Source organism: Ictalurus punctatus, chromosome 9 (assembly GCF_001660625.3).
Source record: "Ictalurus punctatus breed USDA103 chromosome 9, Coco_2.0, whole genome shotgun sequence".
Classification (NCBI taxonomy): Eukaryota; Metazoa; Chordata; class Actinopteri; order Siluriformes; family Ictaluridae; genus Ictalurus; species Ictalurus punctatus.
In genome coordinates this window covers 16,350,001-16,367,102 of record NC_030424.2, presented here as the reverse complement: position 1 = coordinate 16,367,102, position 17,102 = coordinate 16,350,001, and the positions used below count along the sequence as shown (strand labels likewise).

At 37.3% G+C, this 17,102-nt stretch overlaps 1 protein-coding gene across 2 annotated transcripts in view; it reads right to left on the bottom strand.

Moving 5' to 3' along the window:
* nkx2.2a (NK2 homeobox 2a) overlaps positions 1 to 17,102 on the bottom strand; it is a 48,442-nt gene that overhangs the window by 10,455 nt on the left and 20,885 nt on the right. The window contains exons 2-3 of one of the 2 annotated variants that reach the window (XM_017476837.3): positions 2,211 to 2,409; positions 1,931 to 2,037 (exon numbers count right to left, since the gene is read on the bottom strand). The gene's annotated coding sequence lies outside the window, so the exon portion shown is untranslated. Of the gene's footprint in view, positions 1 to 1,930; positions 2,038 to 2,210; positions 6,011 to 17,102 lie in introns of those variants that run through there. The other variant, XM_053682808.1, reaches the window with a different exon arrangement.

The window sequence follows — 17,102 nt, the reverse complement described above, 5'->3', positions numbered from 1 at the left end:
CTAGCATGTGAATCCTCTTGTGCCGTGGGAGTTCCATTAAATCTACTCAGAGGGCCAACTAAAAGACCTTCAGAAAGGCAATGGGGAAGATAGACCCTTGTGGTCAAGCTATTAGGACTCATCCCTGCCCAAAGCCTGATGACTGAGACACTTCAGATGAGCTGGACAAGCACACAGACCACATAAAGACACCAATGGCATGCCATTCTTTAATCTATCAGTTCAAGTTTCGATATATCAGCCACTCAAAGGAAGACACTCATGAGGAAGGAATGCTTCTCCACAGACGTAACTGAGAGCTTTGTGCATTCTCATCTAAGGGTGTACTCTGAGGAAAAATGTTCAATTAACACCCAGGTGCCCTTGTGCATTTTAGTGTGAGAAAGATTCTTAGGACTTATTCACACTTTACTTTTTGGTTAGTGTGATGACCAATGTTATCGACTTAAAAGCCACCATTTTACATGGCTGGCTGAAACATCTCTGATTTAAGGACATCTCTGATTAAATGGTGCCTCAAGATACCAGGTCACATGAATAAGGAATTTGCAGCACACTGGGCAATGATTCCAAATGAAAAGCTTGATTCTCTGTGAACCAGACAAAAGTGGTGAATTTTAAATCCAGCTTGATGCTGGAACAGCAGTAATTCTGGTAAGGCCAAACCCAGAGAAGGCTCTACACCTTTCTGATGCCAGTGGACCAATCAGGTGATGGCTGCTAATATAAAGTGCTTGTCAATATTTGAATATTTTCGTTATAAGCAAAAGCAAAAGAAAGCAACATAGAAGAAGGTACTACTGTCAGTGATGGCCACTCAGAAGGTTATATTTTACAGGTATGGATAGTGTGCTGTAAAACTGTGGTGAGTTTAATGGTGGCCTTTGGACTCAATGGCAAAAATGGAAAAGTATTTTGAAAGTATTGGCTTTTTACTGCTACCAACTGTGTACTCAGTAAAAACATAATTGTATTTATAGATAACATTCCCCCAAAGCCTGGTGATGAGGAAGCCCTTGCTGCATTCATTTGTCACCATTTTGGTTTGAATTTGTCAAGCCTTTTCATGAAACTCTTTCTAAGACGTACTACAGTTCCTAAAATCTCTAGCAGTTACATTTAATCCTGCAAAGAAGCCCAGTTCACTTGGACTGCTGAAAAAGAAAATTTCAGAAAAAAAATTCTTTCTACTATTCACTATGAACAAAATTGAAATAGAGGCCCACAAAGGCCAAAATAGCCATAACCATAGATCATAACATCATCAATAACAAATTTATCAATCAAAGGCCAATGTAAATATAGACTAATGACCAAAACAGAGTGCTCTTGACCAGGCCAACGGTACAAATAACTGCAATAAAGAAGCATTTTTTTTAAATTAGATTTTTTTTTTTTCCCCAATGTGGTATTGAAGAAGGGTAGATTATAAACTGAATTTATACCAATGGTACCACAACTTCACAGAAATGAACACTGGTTCATTCAAAAACAATTGAGACAAACACTTGAAATTTCCCATGATTGCACATTTGTGCAGATTATTTGTGATTTAAACAGGTGTGGGGGTGGGGAGGTCAATATGAATGTGTGGAAGGCTTAGCCACTGATTAGGTGTCCTGCAATCACTCCTAAGAAGCTCAATTTTGATGCGCAGTCAGGTAGAAATCAAAACTAAACAGCACTTAGCTCTTGCGCACCACACAAACTACAGACAGAACAAGTGAAGTCAGTAAGGTCCAAATCAACCAAATATCCAATAAACAACTGACTGACAGGTTTACACATGTAATTTTTCATGACTATATTATTGTACTGCATCTCCAAATTCCACAATTAACAGAGATGAATACTGATTACAGTAGGTTCTCTTGGCCTTCTTTAGACATTTTTCATTTCTTATGTGTTGGAAGGGTTAGGCTGTACATACCATTTCTGAATACTGCATCCTCTCTTGTCAGAATGCTGGACTCTGCTGGACTCTGCTGGACTCTGGACTCTGCCAGACCGTCATGGGGAACCAATCATATGACAGGCCTAAAGGATAATGGAGGTAAAGAAAAAGACAACTTTTGCAAACTTAAAGTACAGCAATACTTGCTTGCATGTATTCCAATAGTTAAAGAATACTTTCACTGCATGTTTCCTTCCACCATACGTGACTTTTTCTGCAGTTTAGCTAGTGGTAAATGTGGTAAAGGCTGTTATACCTGCCAGTCAGACCTCCTGGTTTCACATGGTAAATCAGACCAGCCCCGGCCTTGGTGGCATTCAACATCTTCTCTGCTCCCCTTAAACCCGCCAATTTGTCTGCACAACTGTCCTTCACACACCATCTGCAAATCTCCAGGCTGCGAGCTGCTACAGTGGCAATATGATATCGCTGTCCCCATGGTCCAAATAAGCAGGCTGTCCAAAAATAGTCATAGAAGTTATGTTTCTATATGATACAACCTATAAAAACAAATGCAAAAGAATTTCATTTTAGATTAAAATTATTTTTGCTATATCACTGTAGTAGTAGCACAAAAAGAAGATATTAAGTAGCCATCCTTCACACGATCAAAGCATAACAAGGGCTTACTTCACATTTCAAAGCTTTCATTCCATTTCACTCACTTCCATGTCTGATGTACTTGAATATATCAGTCTTGTTTCAAAGTCCCTGCTAACAAAGAATCAAATGCCTGGAGAGTATTTAGACTTAAAAGATGCAACAAGATTATCCAAACTTACTTTCAAAATTTCATTTTTAGAGATCACTATCTAAGATGAGCAAAGAATCACACCAGTTTAAAGAGATCATAGAAGCTTTTTCTGATTGAGATGCTGATGATTTTCTCCAATAATCCTTGCCTGGTAATGAACATTAGTTCTTCATAATTGTGTTGAATGAGGAATGACTAGACAACTGATTTGTATTAGAATAACTTTCCATTAGAGGTCCTCTACTTATCAAATTTGTGAAATTCATGCACACAAGAGGAGAAAAATCCTTTCCCCCAATGTCTTAAGTACCTGATATCATGACTTTAAAAATATTATGATTCATGAGGATGTAGACATAATATTCTTCCTGTGGATTCTGTGTGTATATGTCTCAGTCGGGTCTGCTTTTTGGGCAGCCAGAGAGTACTGGCTTTTGAATTGAGGTTGAGCTAGTGTTCTACTCCAGGTAGGCCGGCCATACAAAGAGACGAGACCACAGTATTAAAATGGTTGTAACACTCACCTTGAACCAGACATCACCCCAGAAAGACACACATTACCCATCTGCTTTTTCTGAAGGCTCTTAATTAACACATCGAAAATAAAAGCAGAGAAGAAGAGCAAGAAATTCAATGTGTCTTCTACAGATGGGCAGACAAATTTCAGGATAATTGTGCAGTAGATATACTCTTTATACTGGACCTATGATGGCAATTAGCACGTTTTGTGGAGAGGGGAAAACTTTCATCTAAAGTGGTCAAGATGACAATTTGTGATGATAGATTGAAGTCCATCTGTGAAGGGAATCAAATTTGCTGTCCATTCTTCAATACTGAAAGGGTGCTTTTATAAGGTGATATCAATTGAAAAATAAAATGTAAAGGACCTATGAAGAACTCATCTTCAAGACCTTAATTGGCCATCTCTTTTTTTTCAATGCATATAAACACATCTCTACAATGAAAGCAAAATCCTATCCAAATATTCCATTTGGCATGTAGCAAAGCACACTTTAGATTTAATTATTAAAATGAAAATGAATAAAAAGAAAAGCTTCTTGGCATTTATATATCAATCAGCTTAATGGCACCATACAACACCACAATGTAATATTTACAAAATACACATATTATATGCACTATGAACATAAGATGTGCATCATGCAGTTACAGCATAGAAATAGAAATGTAATTACTTATATGTCCTAAAGATTATATTTATGAGCAAAATCATGTGGTCTGGTAATAATACAGAAAGAGATACTGAGCAAATGAGAACAGGTCAGAGAACATGTGAATGACAATCTGATCTGTGGGCTTTTACTCAGTAAATCGTTGACCTAAACAGACTTAGTTAAATTGAAAGCTGAAGAAGAAAGCTGGCCTATGTTGTTTGATTCTGATTCACACTGACATGTTAGAACAGAAAGATAAATGTTTGCCCCTTAACAAACAAGCAAGAATTAGTATGTTTTTTGTGTGCATTTTGTGCTGTTTTAGGTGATTGTAGCCTGATTAAATAACAATCTCAGATCATACATTTAAGGTACATTTAACAGATGTGCATGTGTAAAAAGTAAACATTCTTGTGCATCTCTGCCCCATGTAGCCACATTTTCTCAATGTTCTCCTCTAGGGTAGCAAAGTGAATCCTGCAGTACACCATAAAGACAGTGGTATGGCCTCCTGCCTGGCGCTTGCCTTTGTTGCCATCTAGTGGTTGAAGGCTCACTGAGTGCAGGGCACACTGCTCAGCCCAAGTATAGAAAAGTACTGTATGCAGCGCCATGTCTCACAGCTAATTATTGCCTTTATTTCGCACAGACCACAAACAGACACATTTTCAATGGGTGGCATGTAATGGGCCATTATTGGAATAAATGGGGGTAATGGCATGAGTTTGTGACCCCCTTGGTGCGATGGGCCTCTCCATATGGTCACACCTGCCGAAAAAAGGTAATGTTTATCACTGACACCTTCCAGGGCATGGAGAGAAAAGCGAACCAAAATGGCTGTGAAGGTCAGGGCTGGTGGGCTACATAGGGTCAGTCACATCCCAAATTCAGCCATTTGCTAAAGCCACACTCTTGTGGTTGCCAGGCTACCATCTAATAAAGGTGGCGAGGCATGGCATCAGGGAAAACAGAAGTAAGATGTTGACTTTGAGATAAGTACCTCTTGAAATGAAACAGCACCATCACATCACATTCTAAACAACATTTTCAGAGGTGAACCTTAAATTGCCCGCAAGCAGGAGGGGAGAATAAAAGTCTTTGTGTTGTGCATCTCTCTTAGTCACCCACATTTGCATAGCTTTTGGGTTAGTTAAGGGCAATTAATTACTAATGTTTTAATTACAGCACATGAATGGGATAATATAATTCTTGCTGGTTTTAGGTTTATTTCTAGTGCGAGGGTGTGTGCGTATGCTTAATGTGCAGGCACTTGTAGGTCTTCTTATTAAAGTAAACAAAAGATAATTATATGTTCTCTTACTAAACAGTGGTTTGGCTGGTACTTAGAAAGTCATTGTTGAATTGATAACAAGAGAGGATATGGTCCTTCACAAATAATGTAGCAGTTACTTTAAACACTACTGTATGCACAGTGACTGGTTCCCCCTCCCCATATTTCTCACTTGGTTGTATAGTGTCAATAATAAAAGAGAACTGTTTTGCTGCACTTATAGCTGGAAATCATGCTTGACATGAAGGCACTTACACAACTGCTTTGTTTGAGAAACAGCTCACACTATATAGGGCATCTGATACTGAGTGTCATCAGTTGCAGAAAAAAAACCCCCTTACACTGGCACTGTTAGTGCTGCTTCTAGATTTTTATGCATTTCTCATATTCATATACTACTGCAGTGATCTTCCAAAATAACACTGTAACACACAATATCAGCAGCTTCAAACTGATTTTTTGCCTATATTTTATGATTGACCAGCATCAATATAATGAGTGCAACACTCAAGACTAAACATACTGATAATTAATGATAATCCTGTCCATTAATTCAGAAAATTATAAATTACATACAGAAGATTTGCTACTGGGTAAAGCATCCATAATGGAGGAGTTCATGATTTTGCACTTTCCTATATTTATTATTAGTTTAATCACATTTTTAATTGGGAATAACATCCAATAACCTTTAGCTAGCTTCTGCTAATTGTAGCAAGTTGTCTAGTTGTTTATCCAAACCAGTATCCCGAAACAACAGAAGATATACAATGCATGTAAAAAAAAATCTACACACCCCTGTAAAAATGGTAGGGTTTTGTGAAGTAAAAGAATGACACTGAGACAAATCATGTCAGATTCGTATCCAAATACTTTATTTTTTTTTTTGGGGGGGGGGGGGGGGGGTGTACATCTTGACTTGGCAATATTTATACACTGTTTCTTGCAAAAACAAACATTCTACATCTGTCAAATTGTAAGGGCATCTCCTGTGCACAGCCCACTTCAGGTCACCCTTCAGATTTTTTAGCTGGATTCAGGTCTGGGCTCTGGCTAGGCCATTCACAAACACTGATCTTCCTTTGGTTAAGCCATTCCTTTGCTGATTTGGATGTATGCTTTGGGTCACTGTCAAACTGAAAGGTGAAATTCCTTTTCATCTTCAGCTTACTAACAGACACCTGAATATTTTTGCACTAAAATTGGCCGGTATTTGTAGCTGTTAATGATTCCCTCCACCTTGATAAAATCCACAGTTCTGGCTGAAGAAAAGCAGTCCTAAAACATGATGCTGCCACCACCATGCTTCAACATGGATATGGTGTTCGTTTGTTGTATGCGATTTTTTTTTTGTGCAACAAACACATTTTTTGGAATTATGCAATTATTATACCTTTTGGAATTGGTCTGATCAGATCAGAAAATATTCTGGGGTGATTTTGTTGGACATTTTTGTGAGAAAGGGCTTCTGTCTAACCACCCTACCCCACAGCCCAGACATGTGAAGAATATGAGAGATTGCTGTCATATATAGAGAGTAATCAGTACTGGTCAGATATTCCTGCAGCTCATCTAATGTTGCTGTTGGTCTCTTGGCAGCCTCCCTGGTAAGTGTTTGTCTTTTCTTTTTGGAGGGATGTCCTGTTCTTGATAATCACTGAGATGCTTCAATATTCTCCACTTGTTGATGATGGCCTTCATGGTGTTTCATGGTATATCTAATGCTTTGGAAATTTGTACCCTTCCCCTGATCGATTTCTTTTGACAGTGAGATCTTGTAAAGGCTTTGTCAGCTCTTTGGAGACCATGGGTTCAGCAGTCAGATGAAAGCAAGAGGATGTGAAGAAAATCCAACAGAAACAGCTGGTCTTAATTTGGGTTTAATCAGAATAATTTAATTGATGACATCTGTATGATAATTACTTTTGAACAAGAGACTGAATGTGATTGGTTCATTCTGAACACAACCACATCCCTAATTATAAAAGGATGTGCATACTTATGCAACAAGATTCTTGTAACTTTTTTATTTTTCTATTTTTCTCCTAAAATGTTTCTGATTGTTTTTACACTTAATTTTTTTATATGTTGTAATTTCACATTTACAGTGGGAAAAGTGCTGACATGATTTTTATTGGCTTAGTTTTTTTTTTTTTATCACAAAAACTTGCCATTTCAACAGGGGCGTATAGACTTTTTATATCCACTGTACACAATAATTCTTTCATACACTTTCTCTGTTCTCTGATATTGTTAGCATATATTGTTAGATATATGTTAGCATGTATCAGATAAAGTAGGCAGAAGCACATGCAAATGCAGAAAGAGTTTATTTTGAATAAATCAGACAGCCAGAGTCGTAAGACAAAAATCTAATCACAAAACAGGCAAAGATCTGGTGATGTGCAAACCACAGTGAAAGGATAATTTCATTAATCCGAAGAAAAAAAAAACAGGTAGAGAGCAATAGCAAAACAAACAAACAAACAAACAAAAAACCCAGAGAAACTACACACAAAAACAGCTTGGTAAGATGAGATTGAGCACATTGAGCATTACTTCACAACTGACTGATTGTTCATGGTTTGTTTATATACAAGTGCAACTGTGATTGTGAACAGGTGTGCATGCTTAGTTGTGTGTTTTGGGAAGTGTAGTCCATGTTTGTTGGGCACGGTGTGTTCTGGGAAACAGAGTTCTCAGTGGATGCGGGAATTGAAATTACAGCATGTGTAGGCATTTATTATTAGGGCAAGCTAACAGCAGCTACCTCTTCTGATAACGTTAGCTAACACTGTAGTGCCACATAAAATTCATACAGTTTTGCAGCAAGCCCCACACTTTTGTTAAGATTTTCCACACATTTGGGCCAAGACATGTGATGTGATCTCATTACAATGCACATTTAGCCAAAGCCTTCTTCGATTCATGTGTCATGAGTACAGCTAAAAGGTCTCATTTACCTACAAACATCACTGCAAAAGACAGTGCAAAACAATTTAGTCCAATTGCAATTTCACCAATTCGATAGTTTTCTGCAAAACAAGCACAAAAAACATCAACGAAATCTTGTACAGACTGAATGAACTTATGTATTAAACTTAGTTTCTGACTATTTTACCTCGTTAGTTCCAATTCAACAATGCAATGCAATAAATTGCTTTAACGTAGTCACACAACACATTTTTCAAGCAGCAGAATGTGTCCAATAGATAAAGGTAACTCAAATCAATATTAATTTCATGTTACCAGTGACAGTGAATTGGCACCATGTGGCAGCAAATTGAAAGCCCTTTCAGATGCTTAACTGTTTAATTTTTGTGCTTTTGAACAATTAATGTGGAACTGCTTGCCATTCACACCTTTTCATCTAATAACATTATAGGATCTGTTTTAATGATTTCTCACTGTAATATGCTTAGACTATATCCATTTTTGGAAGTCTGTATGATTTATGGTCTGCCTCTGCTCTGTGGGCAGTGCACTAGATTAAACTGAGGAAGAGAGAGAGTGAGAGAGAGAGAGAGTGAGTGAGTGAATGAGAGAGAGAGAGAGAGCGAGAGAGAGAGAGAGAGAGCTGAGAGTGTTGGGAGTGGCAGCAAACCCCATTGTGTTTGGACTAATGCAGGCAATGAGGCATGGTCTTTTTCCGATTTTCAACTGTACAGTTTTGGTGAACCTTTGCCCACTCTAGCCTCAGATTCCTGTTGGCTGACAGGAATGATAGGAGTGCAGCCTATTCACCTCAAGGTTTGACATATTCTGCATTCTGAGATGCTTTTCTGCTCACCTTGGTTGCAAAGAGTGGCTGTTTGAGTGACATTAGCCTTCTTGTCAACTCAAAGCAGTATGGCCATTCTCCTCTGACCTCTCTTTTTCACCTGCAGAATCTGCTGCTCCCTGGAGGTTTTTTGTTTTTCACACTATTTTATGGTATGTAAACACTGGAGAATTTTGTGTGTTAAAACCACAGGATAGCAGTTTTAGAAATATTCAAAATAGCCATACCATAGTTACTTTTCCACTGCGATCAGTGGCATTTTTTATGCATTGTGCTGATTTTATGCATTGTGCTGGTGCCCCATGATTGCCTGATTTAATAATTACACAAATGATCTGGGCTCCAAGTGTTCCTAAAAAGTGTCCATGGCCAGTAAGTGTATGTCTTCTATCCATACTAACCAAAATACCTAACCTCTCTCCAGCTATATTTCAGGAACACCGCATCACACAGTAATGTTTTATTTATTTTTGCATCATTGCTGATATATGAATTCAGCAACAGAAAATCAGTGATGCCAAGAGGTTCCTGCTAGAAACTATATTTTATATGTGTGTGTGTGTGTGTGTGTATATATATATATATATATATATATATATATATATATATATATATATATATATATATATATAATTACTGTTAGAATACAAATATTTTTTTGTATTATACATAATGACAAAACTGATACATAATTAAAAAGCAAAAATAAAGTATGCCATAAATTACATGCATTTTTTTCAAGTGCTTCTCCTACATAAAGGAGTACAAGGGTCATTTAGACAAAATTTTCAGGAAAAATCTTCATCTTTTAATTATAATGGACAAACATTCTAATAGCAGAAGAATGAAATTCATTCAGAATTCATTCATCCACAATCAGACATCTAAATAAAAAGTATGACATCACTTGTTTCCACATTTAAAGTAAGGTGAAAACAACATGTAAAAGTTAATATGGACAATGTCAGCGGGTGCACACTGGGTTACGTTTTGAGAGGTGCACACTACAAGTCTGATTTAGTGCTTCCCTTTGCTTTGTCATGTGGTTAGAAGGATGGAAGGGCTCCTCTCTGGAAGAGTGATATGTTCTACACCAATTAAGCAATACAATGACACCTATATTCAATCTGAGGGTAACACGATTTAAAAGATAGTCACATTGTCTAAACCTAAAGGACATAATTAATAGAATTTTTTTGCCAGATGACCATTTGACATGTTTTATATAACCATTTGAGACTTTGGAATGTTCTATCTGATGTGGGGTATAAAATAGTTCATATAATAAATATGCACCATGTACATACACCATGCCACTAAAATCTGCTTTGACCTTATTGAGGGTCAAAACTGTATGGTTCAGTATCTTAAAATTACAGAATTGTCAAACAGCACCTATAAAAATCACTGCAGCTGCTTCTCAACTGTCATCTAGCCCACCAGTATTGTCCATATTGAGGACCCTAGTGTGCTGTACAATTCCTTTCAGCTTCAGCCATCAAAGAAAGCCTGTTTTAAAAGGGTGCAGTTCTTTTTCAAGTTCTTTTCAAGAAAGTGATTGTGTTGGTGTGGTTACCATACATATTGCATGAGGAAACTGCACAAAGCATTGGAAAAGTTTGAGAGATTCTATCACATTTTCACAAGCAATGTTCGAACATAGATACACCAGACATTTCAGTGAATTGGTTTTAGCAAAAAAGGTTTCAGTGGTTGTGTATGGACCATCCTTTACTGCGCCATTTACGATATAAATGCATGAATATTGTTTATTCATCTTCAGAGTGCAATCTAGTAATCATATGTCAAGGAAAACAAAAATAGTACAGCTAGCAAAATAGTTTCAAATTACTGTTTCAGAAAAAAAAGTTACCTGACTAACTCTTACCAAATTAGACTACTGGCATATTTGTGCATTATTCTATAGGAAAAAGGGCAAGGGTGTTGCAGTACGTTGGCATGGGGTTCATGAATAGGTGAATTCTTCGATTAGCTAGGCTACATTACCTGAGGTCATCAGTACAGTGTACTGACTTGGAGTGTTCATCAGGACAGAAATTCCACAGGACCCAGAAAAAAGTAGTGGGAGTGGGCATTTTTTACTATAATGCAGATAGTAATATATGAAGCATGTGGGACAAAGAAAAGCCTTGATGATTTGATGATTAACATGGGAGTGCAACGGATGTGGCACATTTTCCTTGAACTTTTGTTCATTCATTCAGTGAATGATTTATACTGGTCTGGGTTGCCATTGAGTAAATTACCAATTTGCTTATAATTTGGGAAATAGAACCAACTAAGTTTATTAGAAAATATCATGGGCAGGTGGAAACAGTCCGCAGGATTGGTCAAACGTTCTGCAGTATCGGGTGGGATTGGGATTTAAAAACACATGTACCACATGTACCTCTATGCTGACTGACCAAGGAGCTGCAATTAAGGTGAAGAAAACACACAAAATAAAAGCTGTGTATATAAAAAGGGGCTGATAGACAATGGGCAGGGCAAGGCCTATTCAGGACCTTGATACTCAAGCACTGACCTGAGGTCTTCTACAAGCACTGAGAGGGATTGTGTATAGGGAGTTTTGGGTGGGTTGAGTAAGGCTTGTGTCGGGTGAGGACTATAAGTGTCCAGAAAGAGGCTGTTGCATGTTGCTAGGATGTAGCAGAGTGGCCATGAAGGGTCCAACTCTTGTTCTACACAACAATTGAGGTGTCAGGCAATTATCATGTATGACATCTCAAGGATTGCTGGTGGGGGTTGCTAGTAGCTGCCTCTTTATATATAATAGCGTACACACCAAAGGATTCTATTAATACACAGTTATTTTTAATTAATTATACAGCTACACCAAAAAAAAAATTCTACAAACTTGTTTCCGTACAAGTTTGTAGAAAAACATGTCTCAAGTGAACTGTAGCTCTAACTATGTATTTTCACAAGTGTCCATGGCTAAGCTTTACAAACTATGTAATCTGCTGAATCTCTACTCAGGACCATGGGAATTATACATCATGCACATTCAGGCTGTGGTTCAATTAAGACCATCTAAGCTTATGAGTTAATCCTGACTAAGAAGAAACAGACCTTCAGTACCTCTCATGCTTCGTATTTTTAATTGCCTTTTAACCAAAGTGCCACCACCTGACATTCCCAGCAATAAGAAACAGAACATTGTCAACCTCTGGTTCTCTACCTTTAATCTGCTCTTATTCAGGGTTACGCAGGGTCTCCTTCACTTCAGGTAGGAACACTTGCCCTCCATGTCCCTTCTGTCCATGCAGACTCAGCTGTTTGCTGCAGTTCACAATACCGCCATGCTCATCTGGCACCCAGGTATAAAAGAAAATGTGGTCCTCCTCTCTTGTTCCTTCATCAAACGGTCCCGCATTAGCATTTTCTCATTAGTAGACCACTTTTATCATTCAAATTTGTAGATCATCACTTGTCCAAGAGATGAACATAGGTTTCCCTTGACAACAAAATGGCAGACATGGCTCTCTCCAGCACTGAAGCCACCTGATGTGATCCAGCGCCAAAAGCTCCATTGTTGCATATGGCAAAAAGACAAATTCTGTGAAAATTGAGTCTAGGAGGTTGTGTGGAATTTTGAGCAATGCACTTTAGGCTTAGTATGCTTGATATAAAAATTTGCTTTAGTCTTCCAACAACTTAAAAAAAAGGTTCACAAACCAAAGCTTTAAAAAATATTTCATGCCATATTTGTTGTGCCTCTTCTTTTTTATATTATGAAAGTTTTAGTGCTGTGCTGCATTTAATGTTTTTAAATGTTTATGCAGATACCACAACAAATTCCAAGCTATGTAAATTTTTTAAATGTTATACATATAAAGAACTAAAGTAGCCTATTTACAGCTAAAAGTAATAAATTAATTCACATCAGCAATGCTTAAACCCGCCTGAAGGCCACGGTTTTGGCACAGTCCACACTGTGACAAGCACTGAGGCAAACATCAGCAATTGATTGATGGTGCAGTGGCAATTGCTTTCTCATTAAATCACATGAATGCATCTGTCTTCACACACAGCCATACATCAATGGTGGATGTACATAGGATAGGGCCTAACAACTGTTGCTTTCACTCAAACAACTGGTACATTATACTGCAACAAATATATATTTTATATTTTTCATTTGCTCACTTTTATTAACTGGGAATATTCACTTCAAAATGAACAGCACATTATTAAGTCTTCTAGTGGCTCTTAGGTTTTTTTTTTCCTTATCAGAGGTTTGTATCAGCGTGCAATTCATCTCTAGCCATTCTTCACTCGGAATATGTTTTATATGAGGCCCCATTTATCATCTCCTGTCAGCCCTTAAAGGAGGTATTATTCACTCTAGAGTTATAAAGTGGAATCATTAAACAGTTTTTCATTTAATCTGATGCAATAACGGCCTCCCGTTTATTGGATTGTGAAAAAGAAAATAGTAAATACAATTGTCTGTCAAGATGAGGCCAGATAGCAGACCTTGCCTTCCTTCCAGCCGTGCACAACTGAAATGAAATTAGGAGGTGTGTAGAGGCTCGACGTGATCAGATTGGCTTGACTCTCAAAGTGAAGGGGACGAGGTAGAGCAGGCTAAGCACTGATGAGTACAGCAAAACCTCTGTGAACTGCACCACAAACATCACATCAAATGCACATGTCTTTTCATGTTAAGGAGAATGATTAAACACCCTGCTACAACACAAATTCCAATAATATTTGGTGTTTGTTGAACTCCATTTAATGTGCATCTCAAAAGCACTACTGTAACATAAGGCAAATCATTGCACCCAATGAATGTAAAGAGCTGAAAGTGGCTGGATAGACTGGTGCCCATGGGGAAAAAATGCTGTCTTTCTCTGCATCAACTTCATTCATGCATCATATAACATACTTGTTGTTTTTTCGTTTTTTTTTTCTTGAAAAACTTGACCTAAACTCAAATGACCAGAAATGACAGAAAAGCCAAAACAAGTAAAAAAATAAAATAAATAACAATAAGTAATACTGAATGGGCAAAGTAAATATCATTGCAGAAAACGACTGCCAAAGAGCAAAAGGGTTGAGAGATTTATTTTGGTCACACACACAAAGTTCCAAAACAGAGATAATACAATGCACTTCTGAATTAGATTTAATAAACATCTAAACAGTTAATGATTCACCATGCACCCTGCTGTCTTTGGAAAAGAATGGGAAAAGACTGCCACCCTCTGGCTAATCAGATAACAGGTATGGCAAATATTCAAGGTCTTAAGGTGTACAGATGCAAGTAGAACTATTTTCTGCTGGGGTTTGCTCATCTATAGGTCACATTCTATGCTCTAACCTAGAAATGTAGGCCTACAATCTCAACTAGGCTATATCATCCAAGCTTCTCTGAAAGCTATATTGCTGACAAGTAATGCTAATAAACACACAGAAGCCTTGTTTTAAATTTGTAATGTTTCAAGTAAGGACCTAAGTTCATAAAAATAATTTGTAGATAATAGTAAAAATAATTAAGAAAATTAATAATTAATAATAATTTTTATAATTAATAAAAGATTTAAAATCATTAAAAGTCTTCTGAACTATTTACATTAGGCATTCAAAGGCACGATGTGTTGTGTACATGTACATGTAATTCCTCTCCACATCAACCAGTGTCCATGTCAGGCATTGAGAGGTGTGTAGGGAGGACCTTTTTTTTCCTTCTTTCTTACTTTTGCAAGCATGGCCTTATGAATGCTTTGGGAGAGACAGATAGGGCCTTTATGAAGTATGCATACAACTCTACACTGGAAAAACCAATTACACATGCAGAATACAGTATGAAGGTCAGCTACACATCTGGTCTCCATGTATAACTCTTCTCACAAAGCAATGCTTTTATGGCATGTAATCCCACTACCTAGCCTGCACTGCCAGCTACTGGTGGTGGAAAGGAAACGTCATCTCAGACATTATAAAGTATGAGCAAAGGGAAATTTTGGCCTTTATTATTAACCTCATATATTTCTCATATTTTCTCACAATTGAGAAAAATGATATACAAATGATCTTTAATTTTTTTCACTTTCATTTGACACTTGCTTGCAAAATAACATCTATCCCATTTTTTGTACTTTATGATCCATAATTAGTCATAATGTGTATTAATGTAACCAGTAACATGGGATTGTCTGTATTGCATGCTGCTTGAACATGAAGCACAAATGATAACCTTAGATTCTGGCCAATAAATGTGGTTTTTAAGAAAGGTAATTCATCCAAGGGTGCAACCTAATATCATTCAATAAGCAGTCCCTCCAGGATTTAGCAATTTTATAATTGCAAAAATAAACACAAAATCAAGCAAACTCCACAACATTTGGAGGAGCTTGCAATTTCTGAGACAATCACACATATAAGGCTATCCATAGTATTTCAAAACACAGCTGCTTCCATTGTTCACACCCATAAACTCACAACATGGTCTGACTCTTACATAAAGCCATGACTGTTCTATGTTACTGTTAGCTATCTACACATAAACTTGAAAGCCATAGCAGAATACACATGACAGGGGCTGAAATTGTACAGGTCCATTACTTCTGTGTCTGTCTGTGATCGCGAACAAAATACCACAGTTTGGCTTGCATTCCACTTTTTTCTTTTGTTCTATTTATATCATGCCCAAGGACAAGTAGCCTACAAGTCACCCATTGTATTTGTATAAAACTATATTCTGCCATCACTAAGGCCATGTATGTTAAAGGTGTGTTAAGGTGTCTAGACGGTTGTTCTAGAGGTGCGCAAGATGCACCTTCAGTCAGGATGAAATTGCAAACATGAGAAAAAAACAATGATTTATAGATGGACTTAGATTAGTATTCATAAAATGTAGAGGAAGCTTTAAACTTCATGCAGGGATAGCAGATACGTAAAAAGACATCAGAAGACATTCAAAATTTGAACTGAATAAAAAAAATAATTGTTCTGACACACAAGTATGAACATGATGAGGTTATATATTTAATGGACTTCATGAACTTAAGAGTGCTTCTTGTGTGAACTAAACAGTAGTGCTAGTCAGTTGAACTGTGTGAAAATTACAGTTTCAGTGGTCAATGTGGACGGTTAATCAACTAGTTGGAGCATCAATTAGCTCCTGTTTTGTCCCCAGTGAACCCATCATGGGATAGGCTCTGATTCCTCAGCTGGATAAATTGATCACTCAAGATGAATTGATTGATGAGTTAGGCTACATGAAGTAGACTTACCCAGACCAATAATAGTAGTGGAGGATGCTTTCCATACAAGCAATTGGGCAAGGAAATGCAGCAGGCCCATTTGACTTAGCTGTCTAGTTTTTTTTTTAATTATTTGTCTCCAAACTAAAAAAAAAGTGGCACATACTTGCAATGAAGATCATTTGCTTCTGGGGAAGAAAAAATAAACTTGCCTCTCCCATAGAGACTTAGCAAATATAAGCAGGATAAACTACTTTTTTATTTTCTAAAATCAGGAGAATTCCCTCTTGTAATGGGAAAATATAGACATAAAACACTTTCCCATATGAAAGGTGACACAACCATCACAATTAGCATGCCGTGAACTACAATGTTAAATGTCAAGCTTTTAGTCAGGAGTGCTGTAGGTTCTTGCTAGCACTTTGCACTTCTTACCTGTTTGAAACATAACCGTTACTGTCGGGCACCTCCATTTACTCCATTTACTCCATTTGACTAGAAATACAAACTTGGTTGTGCATTTTTCCATAACAGTCCATTTTTATTTTTTAGATGTGTTCAACTTCATGCTGTGCTGCACAGACCGATGACTTGAAGCAGTGCATACCGGTTAAAATTTTTGTCCGATTTAAGACAGCGCCAAGCTGTGACATATGGTATCAAAGTACCACTTTAGAGATTCGAGAGAAGCCAGCCTTGTTGCCAGCTGCAGCTTCTCCAGCTATTTCACAATTGGCCATACCCACCAACAATTATGACTTGCTTTTCATGTTTATTCTGACCCCTTCACTTCCGTTAAGGCTCACAAATCCGTATTTGTATAATGCTAAAAACCCTTTTGATGTAATCTTAATGTTATATTGTGTCATATTTATCAAATTCAAACTGGGGAAAATATATATACAGACCCCACTT